Here is a 21,691-nt window from a genome sequence, read left to right as displayed (position 1 = left end):
TGGTTCTGGGGAGGTTCCTCTGCCCTCGCTGGCCTGGAAGGTGGTCCAAACCCCCACCCCTCCTGCTAGGGTGGAAGCGCCCCCACAGGAGCAGGCCTTCCAGAAGGAGATGAATGCCTTTAAATTCCTAAGTGCCTAGACTCCCTAAAATTTCCCCTTTTTTAGAAAAAAACAGCTTAGGGTTCCTGGGAAGACACAGGAATTGACACCTTGTCTTTCTATGTCCTCTCACTGCACTTACTTTCCAGAAGAAAAAAGGCATCCACACTGATTTCTAAAGCAGTCCTGTGAAACTACCCAAACTTATGTAATCTCCACAGAAATACAAATTTTAGAACAGCCAGCTCTTGGCAACGATCACCCTTTACAATGATTCAAAATGAGGAAAGTGTGTTTACATTTGTCTAAATCCCAGAACACACGTGACCCAATCCTATGAGAGTGATTTTTGGCTAAGTATTTTTGCTTTTACCAAATACATGAGAGAACCAAATTGACCTTTGGTCAATTTTCTATTGACTTTCCTATTGACCTTCCCTCCCAACAATTTCAAGTTGCCATACCCAGCATAGGGTATAGACAATGATGTTGTAATGACTGTGTATGATGTCAGCTGGTACTAGACTTACCAGGGGGGACACTTTGTTTAATTATATAAGTGTCTAATTACTGTGTAATACACCTGAAACTAATATAATGTTAAATGTCAACTGTAATTGAAAAATATTTTTAAAAATACAAATAAATTTTAAAATAAAGTTTCCATATCATGGGGTGATAGGGATTCTCATCTTTGTGAAAAATTCAGCTTCATCTTTTCCACGGACTATGCATATCAGAAGTTCACTCTAAAGAACTTGTTATAATTAGGGTAAAAATATTACCTACAGATTGCTATTTAAGTTATTCTATTAACAAAACTCTAAAACTCCACATCAACCAAAGTTTTAAAATATTTCTGTTATTTTGACATATATATATATATATATTCCTTCAAAAATTCTTTTTTTAAAAGGTTTTATTTATTTATTTCTAGAGAGAAGGGAAGGGAAGGAGAAAGAGAGGGAGAGAAACATCAATGTGTGGTTGCCTCTCATGTGCCCCCTACTGGGGATCTGACCTGCACAACCCAGGCATGTGCCCTGACTGGGAATCGAACCAGCAATCTTTTAGTTCCCAGCCCACGCTCAATTCACTGAGCTACACCAGCCAGGGCACTCCTTCAATAATTCTTTATTGAGTTTCTATTGGCCTTAATAGCATTAAATACTTTTGGGTATGTAGGATATAGAAAAGCAAATATTGGACAACCATAATGTACGCTCACGGTACTTACAACCTAATAAAGGAGTGAACATGGAGATAACTGACTACAATATGGGGGTCTTAAAAAAACACAAATGAATGGCATCAGAGGACCATAGAATTGGTGTTGTGGGAGTTTATACAGGAAGATAATACATCCCCATGGAAAGATCTTCAGAGATTTCACATGAAAAAAACTACTAACTAAATTATTTCTTAAACTATAAATAAGAATGTGGAGCAGTTATGGAAGCAGGACTTCTAAAAAAAATGAAACAGTATCAGCTAAACCATAACCATTTGCACAACCTAATGACCCTCCAGGTAATCACCGTCTGGTCTGCCTCTTTCCCTTTTCTGTGCTTTTCCAGGGAAATCTGCACTCACCAAACCCCCTTCTTCCTTTTCCTAACCTTCAGTAATCTAACTTACGTTCCCACCCTCAACTGAATATATTCTCAGAAAAAAAAAATGCCCCTTAGAAGATCCCAAATGTCAAATGTCATGGCATTTTAAAATCTTAATCTGATTGGGTCCCTTTGCTGAGTGTGATGTAACTAATTGCCCCTCCCCTCTTGAGACTTCCATGACATCACGTTCTCTGGATCCCCTTGTACCTTGGATGGTTCCTTCTCCGGCCCCTTCATGGGCTTGTCTTCTTCCATCTGCTCTGCAACGGCTGCCATTTCACAGGGCTCTGTCCTCCACCCACTCTTTTTCTCACTCCACATGCTCCCCGAGTAATGACAGCCACTCTCATGATTTCCATTACCATGTATGTGCAAATGACTAGACTCTGTTTCCAGCCCTGCCTGGTCCCCTGAGCTGCAGACTCACACATCAAAGTTCCACCTCAGTATACTACCGGAAACTAAAACTCAACATGTTGAAAATAAGAATCATTCGTTTTTTTCTAAAATGTTACCTCCTTTTGTATTTCTTTTGCTTCAGTTGAAGTTTACCGATTTTACTATAGATTTCTCAGATCTGTCCCCTCCTTCCTGTCATTCCTACCAAGCTTCTAGCTCAATACCTCATCAACCTTGCCTAGAGCACTTTCAAAGCTTCCAATTCCAGCCTTTTCCCCTAAAATCCTTTCCTAAACATCTGCCAGAAAGAATTTAGCATTGTTACACACACATGTATGCATGCACACACACCCTCACACACACACACCCTTGAAGTCTTTGTCACTAATACATTTCTTGGGAATAAGATCCAAGTTCCTTAAGATGAAATATAAGGGCCTTAATGATCTGTCCACTGTAGAAGAGAGGACAGGTTATGAAACAGCCACTTGACACCTAATGATGAACATATAAAACACTCCTGGGCAGCACAAAAGGCCCAAATGAATGGAAATAACACGGTTTTTACAGAAGCCTTTGCCTGGCTAAATGTGTTCAGCGTTACACAAAGGATAAGTATAGGAGCAGAGAAGGCAGACAGAAGGATTGATTTAGAATTAGTGTGGTGGAATAACAGAGTGTTTAGGATATTATCCAGAGAGCCATTGAAATTTAAAGAAATAGTCCATAGGGTCCAGGTTGATAGAGAGGGAGTAGGAAGGGGGAAGACAAACAGGTTGGCAGGAAAAATATAATAGGAATAAAAGACTGGCAGTTTCAAAGAAATTTAAGAGTAATGGAGTGAAGATCACAGCAAAGGGAAATTATACTTGGGAAGTAGTGTGCTCACAGGTAAATTGTGAAGATGGAACTGCTCTAGGTAAACATGTGATTCTGGCTGGGGGCTGCTCAACTATGTGGCTGATGCGAAGACAAAGTGAGGAACACTGAAATCTGAAGGAGCTGTGGACCTTTCAAGCTAGATTGTAGGGTACAAAATTCATCATTGTATTTATTACTTTGGATTATAAGTATCTGTTTATACATCTGTCCTTACTAGACAAAGAGATACTGGGGGTCTAGAGCATATATTTTTTTCTCAAGTTCATATCTCTAAGGATCTGGCTCAATGCCTGGGATAGAATAATGCTTAGCAAAGTATCTAATGAATGATAAAGTGAAAAATTCTGGGATGTATCCCAGGACCAATATAATTTGGCTGATTCAGATGCACAAAAATAAATAGTGAGGGGTAACACTGGGGCAGATAATGCGTGCCCTGAAATAGCAGGCTCTGATATTGTAGATATTTGGCCTTCATCCTCATTTCTGGCACAGAACTCCTAAAACCCTTGGATTTTGGATTTTGTAAATGAGGTGACTTTTGGAAAGCACCTAGTGATGGGATGGTTGCCAGGGGAACTTTCAGTGTTACCCACTGACATCTGGGGAGGGCAAGGGGCTGCAGGTTGAATCAGTCCAATAGCAAGTGATTAACCAATTATGCTTATAAAATAAACCCTTCATGAAAACTCCAAAGGGATGAGGTTTGGTGTGTCTCTAGGTTGGTGAGCCAGATAATTCCACATACCACCGTGCCAGGCCCAAACTCCAGGAGGACAGGACCTCCTTTGTTCTGGACATCATCTTATGTATTTCATTTGGCTGTTGATTTGCATCCCTAAATAGCCTTTTCTCGAGTTCTGTGAGCCATTCTAGAAAATTATTTGAACCCAAAGAGAGAGTTGTGGGAACCTCTGATTTATAGTCATTTAGTCAGAAGCACAAATAAAACCTAAACTTGGAATTGGCATCTGAAATGGAGGACAGTCTTATGGGACTAAGCTCTTAACCTGCAGGATCTGATGCTCTCTGGGTGGGTAATACTGGAATTGAGTGGAATTGTAAGACATCCAGTTGATGTTGGAGCACTGCTTGGTGCTCTAGGGAAGCCATCCCCTGCATACATATTGGAATGGGGTGCAGAACTGTTAGAGGCCAAGAAAATTTGACTTCCATTTTGTAGCCAGTCACTACAAATCATTATAAGTTTGGGGCTTCTAAGATATGGAATGTTATCAGCACCATATTCATAACTATGATTAATATTTATGACTCTAAAGGATGACACAATGCTACCTTCTGAATTATCAAAGAATTATGTTGGGCTCACCATCACAGTTCTGTCCCGCTAAGTATATTGTTTTCTATTGTCATTCTTGAGAACTAGTAATCTACCCTTTCTATTCAGACGATGGCAAGTCATCAAATGGTTATTGAAGACCATCTATGTACTAAGCCTTAGGCTAGGCACTTTCACAAATGCTATTTTACTCCAGTCAAAAGATCAATTGGATAAACCAGATTTCCAAACTATGTTAAACAATGAATATAATATTTTCATGTCATAGGATCTCTTAGAACCAAAGACCTCAAAGTCACATATAGGATTATGCAGAGTTTATAGTCTTTGTTGTTTTTTTTAAAATGAAATGTTTTCTATTCAAAACCTTGGGATATACAACATGGGGGAACAGGAATTCATCTTCCATAAAATGGAGAAAATGAGACTCAGGAAGATTTAGCAACGTATAAAGTCCACAAAGAAAGAAGATGACAAAGTCAAAGGTGGAACTGGCTGTAGCTCGGGCACGGGGGTTCTACTGGCTCTATGATTTAGATGTAAATGCTACCCGTTCTGGAATGTGATCACTGCACAACAGACAAGTGGAAAATTGGCCACTCAGTGAAACACGGTGGAAGGGAAGCAGGCTGCTCGGTTAGTCCCATCATTTATTACCACGCTGGTCCTAAATTTTCACACCTAATTAATCAAGCTTGCTCTGTAATCACTTTTGTATGTGTGCTGTTGGTGAATTTTACAGCTGCAATTTTAATGAGCTGCTGTTTCTTTTGACATTTGGAAATCTAATCTAGAAAAATGATTCAATGACTTGTAAAGACCTTTCATTTTATATGTTTAGCCATGTACCTTTCCAGGGTCCTTGGAGCAAACAAGGGGCAGCCACACTTCCCATATAGCTGATGTCTGTGCCAGTACATGGCAGGCCAGTTCCTATGGAGTCACTGAACAGATGTGGCTAGCAGCCCAGAGAGCTAATGAAAATTAATAATAGTGATTGAAAAAAACTAGAAAATAAAATGGAAATTTGCAACTTGACTTATGAGAACAAAATATATTTGAAAACCCAAATGCTCATGTAAAATGCTAAAAATTTGGGAAAACAGAAAGTTTTAAAGGTGGCTAGAGAAAATACATTCACTACAAATAGGAACAACTATCAAATTATAGAAATATGTCAGCTACCAAGAGAGAAAAACAGCATGAGAAGCAACATTTCTGCTTACAAGGAATGCTAATTAATATTCTATAGCCTATGTAATTCTGGTAATTACTTCTCTAAAATTGAGGTGTTTAGCTGAGAAAAGAGATCCTAGAGGAAATACATATGTCAAAATACATTCTTCCTGAGTACGTGGCACATATGCACGATGCTAAATTGGCCTTCATATTCCCATCACAACCCCCACAGGAGCCCTGGGATTCAAAATGGGCACCACTTGCTCCATCAAGCTGTTCTCTCTCAAGGATCTGTGATTCTCAAACTGGAGGATGCAACATGGAAAAAGACATCATCTATGAATTTCACCACTCCACCCCAGGATACTGAATGAGGTTAGTAAACACTGTTTCCTTGGAATCTCACAGTATTTGTAAATGGGTTTTGTCATGTGGCTCTCCCCAGCAAGTGTGATGATTTGCTATTTCCTGGATTATACCCCTTCTCCTCTTGTATCTTGAACTGTTTACTCATCAAATTAACTAGTGCCTATTTTCATAGCCACCTTGGCTTGCTTTGTTCTTTGTGGTCTCCCTCAGTTCATCACCAAGTACAAATTTCAGAGCTATAAAACCAATCAGTTTTGATTTCTAGGAGAGATAAACGGAAGCTGAGGACCAAGCTAATACCATTTCAAGCTCTGAGCTCATAAGTATTCCAAGGTGCAAGGCCACTTTACAAATATTCTGAAAACAAACTGAACCAAAGACCAGGCTCTGTGATGGATAGTATTTCAAAATGGCATCAACACACATGCATCCATAGCAAATGCATGAATTGTCTCTGGAAGGGAACACATGGAACTAATAACAGTATCTGCCTCCACGGAGAGGAACAGACTTGGTAGATGAGGGGAAGATTAAGATTTACTTGGCATTCTACATATCCTTTTGTCCCTTTTAAATTTTGTTACATGCACATATATGGCTTGTCAAAAATAAAAACGTATTTTTAAATACCAGTTCTTTCACCAATAGCTAAGCTGTCTAGTTCTCAGTCCCAGGTCTGAGATTGAGGAATGCTTTCCTTTGCTGGCGATGCCCACAATCTATTTTCATTTTTCACACAGTTCATACTCCAGACCATCTCCATTCCTAAGGTTCTCTTTAGGGAAACCTTGGAGAGTATCCAGGCCATGGATCTCAAATATCAGATCAAGAAATGGCTCAGAGAAATACAAATGGTCTTCCTAGGATCTCCTCGATTTCTAAAAACATGCTTAAAATTTAAAATAGCTCTTATGTTAAGACCTAGGGTGTATTTTGCTAAATGAAATAAGTCAGACAAAGACAAACACTCTTATTTCAGTTATTTTTAAGTCTAGAAAACAAAATAGATGATCAAAAAAACAGAAACAAACAGGTACAGAGAACAAACTGNTCCTTTGCTGGCGATGCCCACAATCTATTTTCATTTTTCACACAGTTCATACTCCAGACCATCTCCATTCCTAAGGTTCTCTTTAGGGAAACCTTGGAGAGTATCCAGGCCATGGATCTCAAATATCAGATCAAGAAATGGCTCAGAGAAATACAAATGGTCTTCCTAGGATCTCCTCGATTTCTAAAAACATGGTTAAAATTTAAAATAGCTCTTATGTTAAGACCTAGGGTGTATTTTGCTAAATGAAATAAGTCAGACAAAGACGAACACTCTTATTTCAGTTATTTTTAAATCTAGAAAACAAAATAGGTGATCAAAAAAACAGAAACAAACAGGTACAGAGAACAAACTGATGGTTGCCAGATGAGATAAGGGTTAGGAGCCTGGGTCACAAAGGTGAAGGGATTAAGAAGTACCAACTGTCAGTTATAAAAATAGTCATGGGGCTGTAAGTACAGCACAGGTAAGTATAGTCAATGATATTGTAATGATTATACATGGTGGCAGATGGATACTAGACTTATTGGAGTGATTACCTCAGAAGGTATGTAAATGTCTAATCACTATGTTGTACATCTGAAACAATAAAATATTGCATGTCAACTCCAATTGAAAAATAAATATAAAAAATAGAAATAAATACAAGTATATTTTGTAAGAAGACATCTCATGCATTTCTAAGTTTTCTTACCCAAAATAAGGCAACCACAAAGAGTTGGTCTGAAAACATTTCTTCAAGGGTAGGTCTTCCATATCTGCTAGAAGGGAATTGATCCTTTTTTTTCCTCCAGCCCCCTTCATCCGACTACCACCACCACTGTGCTCCACTAATCATCATACCATTCCCAGGAACTCCCTCCCCAACACAATTAAGGAGAGAAAATCAAACATTCTGTTGGTCTGGGGCTCACCAGGCTCATCTGCCCCAGGAGAAATTAATCTCCCAAGAGGAGCACCATGGAGAACCCAGAGCAGATGTGCCTCATGAAGCTGGTAGCAGCCACCACAGTGTGCAGTGATCCACGGGGATTTTCGAGTCTCCCCAACAGCCCAGAAATTTTATTAACTAACCTCATTGTAACCAAACCATACAATGCAAATTTAAAATTCATCAACAAAGACCTAGTAGAGTCAAATGTAGCTTAACCTAATCTACAGTCTCTCCATTGTCACCTAAGCCATGGGCCTAGAAAGAAAAGCTATCCACCTGGAAAGCACCCATCCCTGGCTCTCAGACCCAGATGTGGGCAGGGAGCATCCAGTCAACAGCCCCATCCATACAACATAAGGGAGGCTTTCTTCCCTGGATCAGAAATAGGGTGGAGAATATAACTATCAGTATAGAATCTGTCCAGGCTTTTCCCTTCTCTAGTCTTGTGATTGCGGAAGCCTCCTAGCTAGTCCTCAAGTCTCTCTTCCCTTCATTCTGATCATATCACTCTCCAGATTTGAGAATCCTGTTCAAAGTTAGCTATCTTCAAGATAAATTCCACACTCCTTCTCATGGTACATCATGTCTTCTATAATCAGGGTGCCTACTGATCAGCTTTGTGAACCCCAAATCCCCACATCCATCAGCCACAGTGGGCTTCAGGCCTTTTCTGTTGGCCCCACAGCCTGGGCTGCCGTGGCTCCACTGCACCCCTGCCTTAACCATCCTGCTGCCCTCAGGGTCCCACTATACCATTGCTTTATCACCACACAACCATGTATCCAACTAAGAGCAATTCATCTCGTAACATTTAAACCAGTATCACCTCCCCAGGAAGTCTTTTATGATTTCAATGCCCATATCCAGTACTTCCTATCTTATATTGGAAGTACTGGTTCTGTGTCTTCTTCCTAAACTATGTATTCTTGGATGGCACAGCCTTATTCTGCCTAGACTTTCAAGAACCCAGCATGGCCCCTGCTAAGTAATTGGCACTAAATAACTATTCACTGAAATTGAGTGTGATGGTTAATAGTTCTAGTCAGATCTCTTAAGTACAATCATCATTTCTTCCACTTACCAAGCACCCTTGGGCAAGTTACTTAACATCTGAGCCTCATTTTCCTCATCTCTAAAACAGTGAAAAGGGGCTTCCAGTCAAGATGATAGTGTAGGTAAACATGGTTCACCTCTTCACACAACCACATCAAAATTACAACTAAAATAGAGAACAGCCATCACTCAGAAATGTCAGAAATAAAGTTGAATTAAAGTCTGACAACTACAGAATTAAAGAAACCACATCCATCAAGACTGGTAGGTAGGGCAGAGATGTGGAACAAGCTGGTCCTTCATACCTGTATGGTGGATAAAAATTTGGGAGTGGTATCTTGGAAGCAAGGGGCCCCAACCCCACACCAGGACCTCCAGCCCAGGATTACAGTGCCAGGAAAATAAGTCCCCATAACTTCCAAAACCAGCGGGGATTGAGTTCGTGGAAGAAAGTTCTAGAGACCCAAGTGGTTCCTCTTAAAAAAAACCCACATACAGACTCACCTACTCAGATTCACTCTTTCTGATCTCCAGCACCAGGATGTCAGCTTGAAGGGCACCGGTGGTAGAGTGGAAGAGGCTGCAGTGTCTGGCATCAGAGGACAAGCAGAGTCCATTGTCCCTTTACTGAGCCCCCCCCCCCACCCCCGGCAGAGCCACAGAGTTAGAAAACTGGTGCCGTATTTGGATTCCGTCAACTTGGACAACACTGTATGGCCTGCCTTGGAGATCCCCAGAGACTCCACCACAATCAGCTTTCAAGCCCAACCAAGCTGCTTTTCATATGAATTACTGGTCTTGGCTCCTGCTTCACAACTTCCTAGATTCTATCAAACAAGCAACAGCTGGTGTCAGTGAGCCCCAGGCCAGGCACTAGGAGCAGCCAGATTAGTCTCACAGCTTGGTTTCACCTGGGAATCTCCAAGCTTAGCACAAGTCGCAGCCTTCTCGGATTGCTTTGTTTTTCAGGATGGTGGCCCAGGCAAAACAAAGAGGCTTACCTTGGCCTGTACTACCAAGGAAATCCTAGGGCCAGGGCACCCACTGGACAACTACAGACCACATCAGAGCACCTCTACCCTGCCCCTGCACAGCTGATCCTCCGTGGAGGGCAAAGGTTTGTGGTAAGTAGTAACAGCCAATCCTTGCAGCTGGCTAGACTGGGTAAATCCCTCCCATTGCTCTTCCAACAGCAACTAAGTCTCAACAACAAGAGCGGAGTGTACTCAGCCCACACAAAGGGCACACCTTAAGTACCCAGCTTTGGTGATAGGGGAGGCTGTGCCTCTGGACCCTATAGGACACCTACTACATTAGGCTACACTACCACGATACAAGGTTGAAGCAGCCCTATCTAATACATAGTAACAACTACAGGGAGCACAAAATGAGGAGACAGAGAAACATGGCCCAAATGAAAGAACAGATCAAAATTCCAGAAAAGGAGTTAAACAAAATGGAGATAAGCAATCCATCAGATGCAGAGTTCAAAATACTGGTTATGAGGATGCTCAAGGAAAGTATCAAGGACATCAGCAGCATGAAAAAGATCTAGTCAGAAACAAAGGATTCACTAAGTGAAATAAAGAAGAATTTACAAAGAAATAACAGTAAAGTAGATGAAGCCAAGAATCAAGTCAATGATTTGGAACCTTAGGAAGCAAAAAACAACCAATCAGAACAAGAAAAAAAGAATCCCCCCCAAAAATGAGGGTTGTGTAAGTAGCATCTGGGACAATTTCAAGAGGAGTCCAACATTCACATCATATAGGGTACCAGAAGGAGAAGAGAAAGAGCAAGAAATTGGAAATCTATTTGAAAAAAATAATGAAAGAAAACTTGTCTAATTTGGTGAAGGAAATAGACATGCTAGTCCAGGAAGCACAGAGAGTCCCAATCAAGTTGGACCCAAAGAGGACCACACCAAGACACATCATAATTAAAATGCCAAGGTTTAAAGATAAAGAGAATCTTACAAGCAGCAAAAGAGTAAGCTACAAAAGAGTTCCCATAAGATTATCAGCTGATTTCTCAAAAGAAACCTTACAGGCAAGAATGGGCTGGCAAGAAGTATTCAAAGTGATGAAAAACAAAGACTTACAACCAAGACTACTCTATCCAGAAAAGCTATCATTTAGAATGGAAGGGCAGGTAAAGTGTTTCCCAGACAAGGTAAAGCTAAAGGAACTCATCATCATCAATCCTCTATTACATGAAATGTTAAAGGGGCTTTTCTTAAGAAAAAAAAAGATCAAAACTATGAACATTAAACTGACAACAAAGTTCCATCTATCAACAACTGAATCTAAAAAAATTAAAACAAAAGCAAAAACAAACTAATCAAACAACCAGAACAGGAACAGGATCATAGGTATGGGGATAATTTGGAGGATTATCATAGGAGGAGGTGGGGAGAAAGGGGAGAATGGTGTAGGGACCAAGAAGCATAATTGGCAGGGACAAAACGGACAGGGGGAGGTTAAGAATAGTATAGTAAAGGAGAAGCCAAAGAACTTATATGTATGACCCATAGACATGAACTAAAGGGAAGAGGATTGCTGGAGGGAAGTGGGGCTTCAGGTGGAGGAGGGGCCAGAGGGAAGAAAATTGGGACAACTGTAATAGCATAATCAGTGAAATGCACTTTAAAATAAAATAAAACAGTGATTATACTACCTATTTCACAGGTTGTTGTAAGGATGAGCTAATATAGGTAACTATATGCTTAGCAGATAGAAACTACTCATCAAATATTATCTACATTACCACGTTCAGCTACACACTGATTGAGAAATCTTGGCCAAGTGTCTTATCCTCTCTAAAACTCAGTTTTCTTATCTCTAAAATAAGGATAGTAATAGCTTTCAACAAATTAGATTATTGTGTGAATCAAATGTCATAATCCTTGAAAAGTACCTAGCAAAGCATCTGCCACATAGTAAGAATTTTTAGTTAACATGTTGAAGAACTCCAAAAGGACCTAGAAGCCTCCACATTCATAGCTTGTTTGTTGAAGCTGATTCATGCCTTACAAAGAAAGAATTAAAGGAATAAATAAGAGCCAAACTGGAAAGGGAATTTCTTTCAGACTGTCATATCAGCTGTGAGGAGCATTTGCTACTTGTACCCACTGCCCCACCACCACCACCACCACCCACACACACAAACCGACCTATTCTCTTCCCCTAGTCAAGGATGTTTAAATTCAGATCAAGTGGCTAGTTGCTTGCAAGAGAAAAGAAATAAAATAGCTGGTAGGCATCACCCAGAAAGTTAGAATGTGAGCAGAGAGGACCTTGGGCCACCACTTTTTATTGGCCATAGCTGTGTTCTGAGTCCAAAACATCTCCTTCATAGTCTTGAATGCACCCATTCCCTCTCTTGGGAGAGGTGAGAAGAGCTTCTCATTAAGCTAATGGGCCACTAATTCATTTCCAGGTAAAGAGATACCCACAGAGCTGCCTCATTTGCCTTGTCTACACAGTCATTAAAATGAAGGGTGGCAGACTCTTTGGACACAGCCAGTTGTGACAGCTTGACAGCTGCCGGCTGGTGGGAGGGTAGGGAGAGTTGGCAGAGGCAGACAGTTTCTAAGAGAGAGAGGGAGAGAGACAGAGACAGAGAGACACAGAAAGATAGAGACCGAGACAGACAGACAGACTGAGAGAGAGAAACTGATGGTGTGGAATTTTCACTTACATGATGCAAATGTTGACCAGACTCGGGCATAGCACACACCAAGAACTTCATGGCAGGAATAGAAAGTGCTCACACTGCAGCCTGCAAATAACCTTGACAGCTACATATTTAAGCAAATGTCCCTCTAGGGAGTCATGAGCAAGATTGGCTTATTTCCAGAATCTTTCAGAGGAGCATCTTTATTACTATTGGTACTTCAATAAGCTCTTCCCTTTCATTCCTCTTACCAGTATTCTTTCTGGAGATTTTCAGGAATGTAATATGCTTACTGCTTTTATTCACATATTATGGTATCATGGGCATTTTTCTGTCACTAATAGTCTCCAGAAATACATTGATAAAACAATATGCCATTATATGTCTGTGTTATGAATGATACCTCACTTCTTACTTGATTTATTCCATTTTTTCACTATTTGTACTTTATGCCATAAACATAAAGTTTGCACAAGCCTTATTTGTTTAGGATACATCCTCAGAAGTAGAATCAAAAATATGTAATTTTAGAAATTTTTAATTCCCATTTTTGCTTTAAAAACTTAAGTGGCCACAGCAATTATAGCATTGCAAACATACCAGCATGCAGAAAACCCAGCCCCTCATTGCATATTGCACCACATGTTCATCCTTAAGCAACTTTATTACCTTCTACACTGTTTAGTTTCCTTCCCTGTAAAATGGGAATATCAAAACTGCCTTGCTGTTTATAGGAAAATTAAACTATAAGAGAAAACACACACAATCACCATCACTACAACATACGCAAAGAAAAAAATTGGCAAGAAACTTGATACCCATTCTTGACTTTTAAAAAAGGAAACCTATTTGAAAATTAGGAATAGAAGAAAAACTTCTTACTCTTGACTCAATAAGATATAATTACCACAAAATGAAAGCCAATTTAGTACTAAATGGTGATACATCAGAAGACTTCTTATGAAAGTAAAGAAACTTTCAACACTTCAGCACTTGCAACATCACTAAACAGTGTTGTAATGGGACCCTGCCCTCCATAGCTCAATTACAGAAAATACTAAAGAAAAGAAAACTTATTACTTGTTAAATATACAATGTCTGCCTAAAAAGTCTACACGGTAAAATTTTTAAATATTTTATTTATTTATTTTTAGAGAGAGGGGAAGGGAAGGAGAAAGAGTGGGAGAGAAACATCAATGTGTGGTTGCCTCTCATGTGTCCCCTACTGGGGAGCTGGCCTGCAACCCAGCATGTGCCCTGACTGGGAATCAAACCAGAGACCCTCTGCTTCGCAGGCCCATGCTCAATCCACTGAACTACACCAGCCAGGGCAGAAAATTTAAACGATTACAATTAATTAATAACAGTTCACCAAGGTGATAAGATCTCATCAAAAGCATTTGAATATCCAACAATATTAAATTAGAGAATTGTATTAATAATAGCCATATTAGTGATAGGAAGAATCTCCTAAACAGTGAAATAGTTAGGACTAACCCTAATATAAAATTATCAGACGTCTATGAACTACACTGTACAGTTTCGTTGGAGAAAACAGAGACCTGGTTAAGCAGAGAGGTCTATCATGTTCCTGGACAGGAAGGTTCATCATCATAAACACGCCTGATAGATTAATCTCTAGACTCAATAAACTCAACCACCTCAGAAATCCCCATGATTTATGAAACTTATAAGCACATTCAAAAATTAATCTGGATGATGAAAGTGTATAAATAGCTGATAAAATACTAAAAATAACAAAAGTTATTAGTAGATTTTTTTAAAAAATTAAATATTTGTATGAGTAGTAAATTTTGTATTTATACAAGTACTTTATAATATTTTATTAGGCTAAACAATATTTTATAAAGCTAGACAATTACTAGAATGGCTGCAGCAGACTAGTAGACTAAACTTACTGGCAAGGCATGTCTTTTGCCATATCCTTACATCCTTGACAACAATCAATATTTTAGTAGTTAAAGTCGTATAAAAATTATATCAAAAAGTCCAAATGAATCAGTGGAACCCATAGCCATGTGAGAATTTAATATTATGACAGAAGTTACATATCAAGATAGTGAAGAAGGCATTTAATTTCTAACTGTTAAAATCATCGACTATTAATAAGAAGGTATGTAAGTTACATATCTAATTGAAAATACATAAAAAAATAAATTCCAGTAGATAAAAAAGCTAAATCTAGAAAGCAAATTACATAAATGTTACAAGTGATTTTAGGATAATATGTTAGTAATTATGTGATAAATAAGACCCCTCTTCCCTTTAGAACCTGAAGGCAGGAAATGATGTTTGCCCAAGTCCCCAGTGATATAGGCTTGTTATCATTGATCTACACAAGATTTCTTCTTGTTAGGTTTTCCCTGCTTTTATGCCTGATCACCATTCCAATCCTTCACTCCTCACCAGCACCCACTCTAGTGAACTTACATTTGTTTACATTAATGGCATAAATGTGCACAGGCAGTACCGAGCTATAAATCTATTTCTGTCTTTCATTCCGCTCTCCACTCTGTGTTGTTGTGTAGAGCTCCTTAACACATGTCACATCTGGTCTATCCACTTATTTAGAGATGAATACTTAGGTTGCCTGTAACTACAGAGAAGGCTGCAATGGGTGCTCCAGAATATGCACTTTTATAGGCTCATGCAGGAGTTTCTCTAGGGTCCACACCAAGGAGTGGGACCACCAAGTCCTAGACAGTTACAAGAATGGCTGCAGCAAACTAGTAGACTAGTTCTAATGGCAATGCGTGAATTTTCCCATTTCCATACCTGCTTGACAACATTAACTTTTTGCTAATCTAATAGGTATACATTTGTGGTGTATTGCTGTTTTCATTTGCATTTCCTAACTCCGATAAGATTGGGCATTTCTTTATTCAGATTGCTAATGATTTGGGTTCCTACTTCTGGGAATATTGCTATTAATATCCTTTGCTCCTTTTTCTATTAGGTTTCTCAATATTTTTTTCTGATTGACTTACAAAAATTTTATTATGTATTAATACTGTTTAATAATATCTCTTTTTAATACTGTTAATTTGCAAATATTTGCTAGCAATCTTTTACCCATCTGTTAAAGTTATCTATACTTTCCTTCATTGATTGGAAATTCCTAATCATTATGGTCAAAGGTCTACTTCTTTATCCTAAATACAAAAAGAAATGGTCAAAGAAGAAAATAATCAATATAGCTGCAAATTTCTGTGCAATTAAAGACATTAACAAAGTTGTAGACAGGAATATACATATATCTAATAAACATGCAAAAAAAGGCAAATTAAATCAAGGAGATGCCATTTTGTGGTCATCTGACTAACAAAAAAAAAGGCAAAATTGTAGGATAATATGCATACTTGTACACTACTGGGTAGAGCTGTTAACTGTTCATTCTTCCTGGAAGGCAGTTAGATGGTATTTATTAAAATTTATGTGACAGCCCTCTGCCCAGACATCTCCCCATGTGTGTGCTAATGTTCACTACAACACTGTTTGTTACAGAGAAAAGTTAGAAACCATTAAAATGATCATGGACAGAGAAAATATAAACAGAGCATGACACATACAAACTATCCACTAGTCAGGAATTAAAATAGGGATTTTCCATGTACTGCTGTGGATTGCTCTCTATGATGTATTTTTTTAAAGTAACAAAAAGCAAGTTGTGGAATATATGTACATGTTACGACATGAGTAAGCAAACAAAAAAGAAAAGCCCCCAAACACAACTATGTGTATAGATGTTTTATAAATATACAACAAATGATTTGGAAGAATTAACACCAAACTCAAAACAGTTTTCTTTGGTGAGAACAACAGATTTTTCTGTGTTTGATTTTCTGAAATCATAAGAATACATCCATGTTCAGCTTACATGAGCAAAATAAATTTTGAGTGATTATTTTAAACATATTTTATTGATTATGTCATTACAGTTGTTCTATTCCCCCCCTTCATTCCCCTCCACCCTACACACCCCCTCCCCCACCATTCCCCCCCTTTAGTTTATGACCATATGTCTCAAGTTCTTTAGATTCTATATTTCCCCTACTATTCTTGCTCTCCCCCCTATCTATTTTCTACCTACCATCTATGCTACTTATTCTCTGTACCTTCTCCCCCCTTCTCCTCCTCCCACTCCCCTGTTGCTAACCTTCCATGTGATCTCCATTTCTATGGTTCCACTCCTAATCTAGCTGTCCTCTTAGTTTGCTTTTGTTTTAGGTGTGGTTGTTAATAACTGTGAGTTTGCTGTCCTTTCACTGTTCATGTTTTTTATCTTCTTTTTCTTAGGTAAGCCCCTTTAACATTTCATATAATAAGGGCTTGGTGATGATGAACTCCTTGAACTTGCCCTTATCTGAGAAGCACTTTATCTGTCCTTCCATTCTAAATGAAAGCTTTGCTGGATAGAGCAATCTGGGATGTAGGTGTTTGGATTTCATGACTTGGAATACTTCTTTCCAACTCCTTCTTGCCTGTAAGGTCTCTTTGGAGAAATCCGCTGATAGTCTGATGGGAACTCCTTTGTAGGTGACTGTCCCCTTATCTCTTGCTGCTTCTAGGATTCTCTCCTTCATTTTAATCTTGGCTACTGTAATTATGACGTGCCTTGGTGTGTTCCTTCTTGGGTCCAACTTCTTTAGGACTCTCTGAGCTTCCTGGATTTCCTGGAAGTCTATTTCCTTTGCCAGACTGGAGAAGTTCTCCTTTATTATTTGTTCAAATAAGTTTTCCACTGGTGGCTGTTCCTCTTCCCCTTCTGGTACCCCTATAATTTGGATGTTGGAACGTTTAAAGATGTCCTGGAGGTTCCTAAGCCTCTCCTCATATTTTTGAATTCTTGTTACTTCATATTTTTCTGTTTGGTCATTTTTTTATTCCTTCTGGTCGACTCCCTTGATTTGAGTCCCAGTTTCCTTTCCATCACTATTGGTTTCCTGTGCATTTCCATTCATTTCAATTAGTTTAGCCTTCATTTGTTCCTCTAATTTGTGACTAAAATCAACCAGTTCTGTGAGCATCCTGATCACCAGTATTTTGAACTGTGCATCTGATAAGTTGGCTATCTCTTGGTTGCTTAGAATTATAGGCTCTGGGGCTTTGAGCTGCTCTTTTTGAGCCATAATGTTTTGGTCTGTTCGCCCCTGTTATGTATGGGGGCGGAGCCTTAGGTGTTCACCATGGAGGGGCTAACCAGTTGCTGGGTTGTGATGCTATATGTAGGGGTGGGGTCAAAGAGGGGCAATGGTGGTCCCCTCTGCGGCTCCCGCCACTGGGGCCTGTGCGGTCTGTCTCACTACTCACTCCTTCACTGGTTTATCTGCGCATGAATGTGTGACTGCGGTCTTATGCCCTGCCGCCTTATGCCCTCACTGGGTGCACCCGTTGCTACCTCACACTTGAGATCTGCCCATGGCTGCCTGCACACCTGGGTCGGGGGATCTTTCCTGCCCAACCTTGCTCTGCTGCTGGCTCTGCCCCTCTTACTGGTCTGGCTGAATGGTTTGTTGTTGTCGGACTTCCATATAGTTCCATTTTCTGTGTTTTGCCTGTGTTTTTGTTCACTAAAACTTTGTTGTCTTTAAACTTGGTTGTGGGAAAAGGCACAGTGTTTCCACCTACATCTCCATCTTGGCGGAAGTCAAATTTTGAGTGATTTTTTAATAAAATTAAATGAGATAATTATGTGTAAGCCCTTTGTGAGATGAAAAATATCACACAATGGCTAGGCATAATTAAGGGAAAATGTAATAAAGAATAAGATTTAATATGGTTACAAGTACCTTCTGACATTAAAATTCAATTATTGCAGTTGCTGCCTAACTTACATCTGAGTTCTATAGTCAAGGCCCAAGTAGAAAACTAAAAAATGATGTTCATTCAGCTTGGATTCTAGGATCCAGTTTCTAGACTACCCAGTTCAGGGCTCAACAAACCACAGTCCACATGCCAAATCATGTTTTGGTCTCTACACACACACACACACACACACACACACACAAAGAGGTTAAGAATGGCTTTTACATTTTTAAAGAATTAAAAAGAAGTCAAAAGATTAAAATAATTTGTGATGTGTGCAAAATATATAAATTTCCAACTTTATTGTTTAAAAAGTTTAACTAGAACACAGCCATATTTACCCATTTACATAATGTCTATGGCTCCTTTCATGCTATAGCAGCAAGTAGTTGTTGTGACACTGTACAGCGAACAAAGCCTAAAATATTTCTTTTCTGTTTCTTTAAAGGAAAACCTTTCTAATCCCCTGCTACATGTCATTTTCTGTTTTAACATCTTACATTTTGGACTATATCAATCTTGGCACAAAAACTTGCCATTCATATTTGTTCCCCATATTGAAGATATCAAACACTCAATAACCATTGATAACTTATAAATATCATAAATATTCCTCAGTGTTCATATTTCTTTCTCACTGTATCCTGGTCAGTTCATCCATTCTCTGTCTCTTAAGAGAGAAAGAAATTATCTGCTGAAGGGAAGCATAGCTTGTTACCATGAGTTGTATTTCTACTCTTCCTCAGGTATTTACACCTTTGGTTGAGTCTCGTGGCTCTGAGTAACTAAACCCAAGGCACCACACTATGCACTGGAGGTGGTAACCAGCCACCTGAAACAAGCCGGCTGGCAGTCAGCCAGCGTTAGCAACAGTCCTTCATTACTGAGTGTCAGGAGATCTCAGAGAACCTGGTAAAAACCTGTAAGAATAAAAGCTGCTCAGAATAATGCAAGTATGTGCATGCAAAATTTGGGCTGACATTTTAGGAAGTTCATCAACACGCTATAGCTCTGCCCGCAGATTTCCAGTTATCTGTATATCTCAGGTTTTAAAAGCCTGATTTACAGGGCCTGCCTACAAAAAGATGGCGATAGTCCCTTTGCCTTTCTCTAACTCCATAAACCTGAGACTCCTGCTTTGAGCCCAAAGGAAAAGGCACACAGGTGACAAGGTGAGAGGAGAGTGAAGATCCTCTCAGTTCCACCTCCTACAGTGCCCTCTCCTGGCTTCTGCCTCGATGGATTGGATAACACTTACTACCTACGTGAAAGAGGAGAGAGAGACAAATCTTGGGACTTGTGATCATTGGGTAAACATAAAACTGTCTAATGACAAACTGATTTAAAAATTGGAAGAGCTATGTTTAAGAAAAATTTTATTAAGAGTGTGTATGCCATAAAACCACAAGACCAAGTAAAGGTTGTGAATCTACAGAAGCACCCAGTGTGTCCAAACCTACATGTGCCTTAGCATTGCGGTTTTTCCTAAAATGCATATTTATGGTCCCATCCCAGACGGACTGAATAAAGAAATCCCTAAGAAAGAAACAGGGTGTGTGTGTGTGTGCATGTGTGTGTACACATACATACATGGGTAGACAGACATTTTAAAACAAGATTTCCAGAGTGATATTCGGACTAGGACAAGCCTGTAGACATGCACAAAGAAACCACTGAATAACAATATGCAGATGTAGACAGCTTAGTTAAAAAAATTATAAACAGAAAGTCAAATACTTTAAGTTCTAACTCTGCCCCTTCCATTAATTTTCTGTGTAACCTGGGATAGATCAATTCACTTCTCTGGCCCACCTTCTTCATCCAAGAAGAAAAAGAAAAAAAGAAGAGAATAGACTAAATAACATTAAAAGGCTTTTTAATTTTCAAAATTTTATGAGCTCTTATCCAGTATAATTTGTAAGTACCACTTAATGGAAAGAGTGAATCAATTACAAGCAAATTCTAGAATAAAATAAGTCACAAAAGCTTTGGATGGATGCTCAGGTACAACCTGACTACACTAAGTCCAAAGAAAGTAAGTTAAGAAAAAGAAGTATAGCATGAGAGACAAACTTACCAGGCCGAAGAAGGGGAGCTTTAAAGTGCAACATAAAACAACACTGTGGTGCACCTAACCAAGAGTCTAAACACGCATGAAACAACAATGGACAGACCTGAAGAGAGAAACAGACAATTCAACAACGAAATTTGGGGCTCTGATAACTTCATTTTGAATAATTTATAGAACAACTCGGCAAAAATCAATGAAGAAATACAGGATTTGAGCAACACTATAAACCAACAAGGACACCAGACATCTATAAATGATTTCACCCAACAACAGCAGAATGTATATTTTTGTTCAGTACACAAGGAGCATTCTCCAGGATAGACAATATGTTAGGTCATTAAGCAACAAATGTTAACTAGAATTGACATTGTGCAAAGTAGGTTCTCAGATCACAATGGAATGAAATTAGAAATAAATATCCAAAGGCAATTTGGGAGGTCTATAAATATGTTTAAATTAAACAATACAATCTTAAATAACCAGTGACCCAAAGAATAAATCACAGAGAAATTGAAAAATACTTTGAGGTGAATGAAAATGAGGCCACAACATCCCCAAACTTAAAGAATATGGCAAAAGCAGGGCTTAGAGAGACAATTATGGTTGCAAATGTGTTTATTTGAAGAGAGCTCTCAAATCAATTACCAAATCTTATACCATAAAAAAAAACAAACAGAAAAAAAGAGCAAATGAATAGGGAAAAAAGAGCAAAGCAAGGAAAAGGGAGGAAATAATGAAGACCAAAGTAGAAATAAATGAAATAATTTTTAAAAAAAAAACAACAAAAGAAAAAAATTAATTCTTTGAAAAGAGCAACAGAATTGACCACTTTGAGCAAAAATGACAAATAAAATAGAGATAAGTTTAAATTATTAAAATCAGGAATGAAAGAAAGGACATCATTATCAAATTTACAAAAATAAAAAGGACTCTATGAGCAGAGACCCAAAGACCCCAGAATTCATTTATAAAAAAATTGTGTATTTATTCTTAACATGTTTAAACTTTAGTCACCTTCAAAGTACTCTTCATTTTATGCAACACACCTATCAAGACATTTTTTTCCACTGTTCAAAACAGTTTTTGAACTTGTCAATTTTGATGCCTTTTACTGCTTCTTCCATTGTTAGTTTCACCTCTTCCACATGAACAAAATATTTCCCTTTGAGGACTTTTTTTTTCATCCAGGAAAACAAACAAAAAATGTTGCTCAGGGTGGCATCGGGTGAACAGGGAA

This window comes from Sturnira hondurensis, unplaced genomic scaffold (genome assembly GCF_014824575.4).
Source record: "Sturnira hondurensis isolate 20B ecotype Veracruz unplaced genomic scaffold, ASM1482457v3 Scaffold0024152, whole genome shotgun sequence".
NCBI classification, from domain to species: Eukaryota; Metazoa; Chordata; class Mammalia; order Chiroptera; family Phyllostomidae; genus Sturnira; species Sturnira hondurensis.
Note: the sequence above shows the minus strand (reverse complement) of the source record.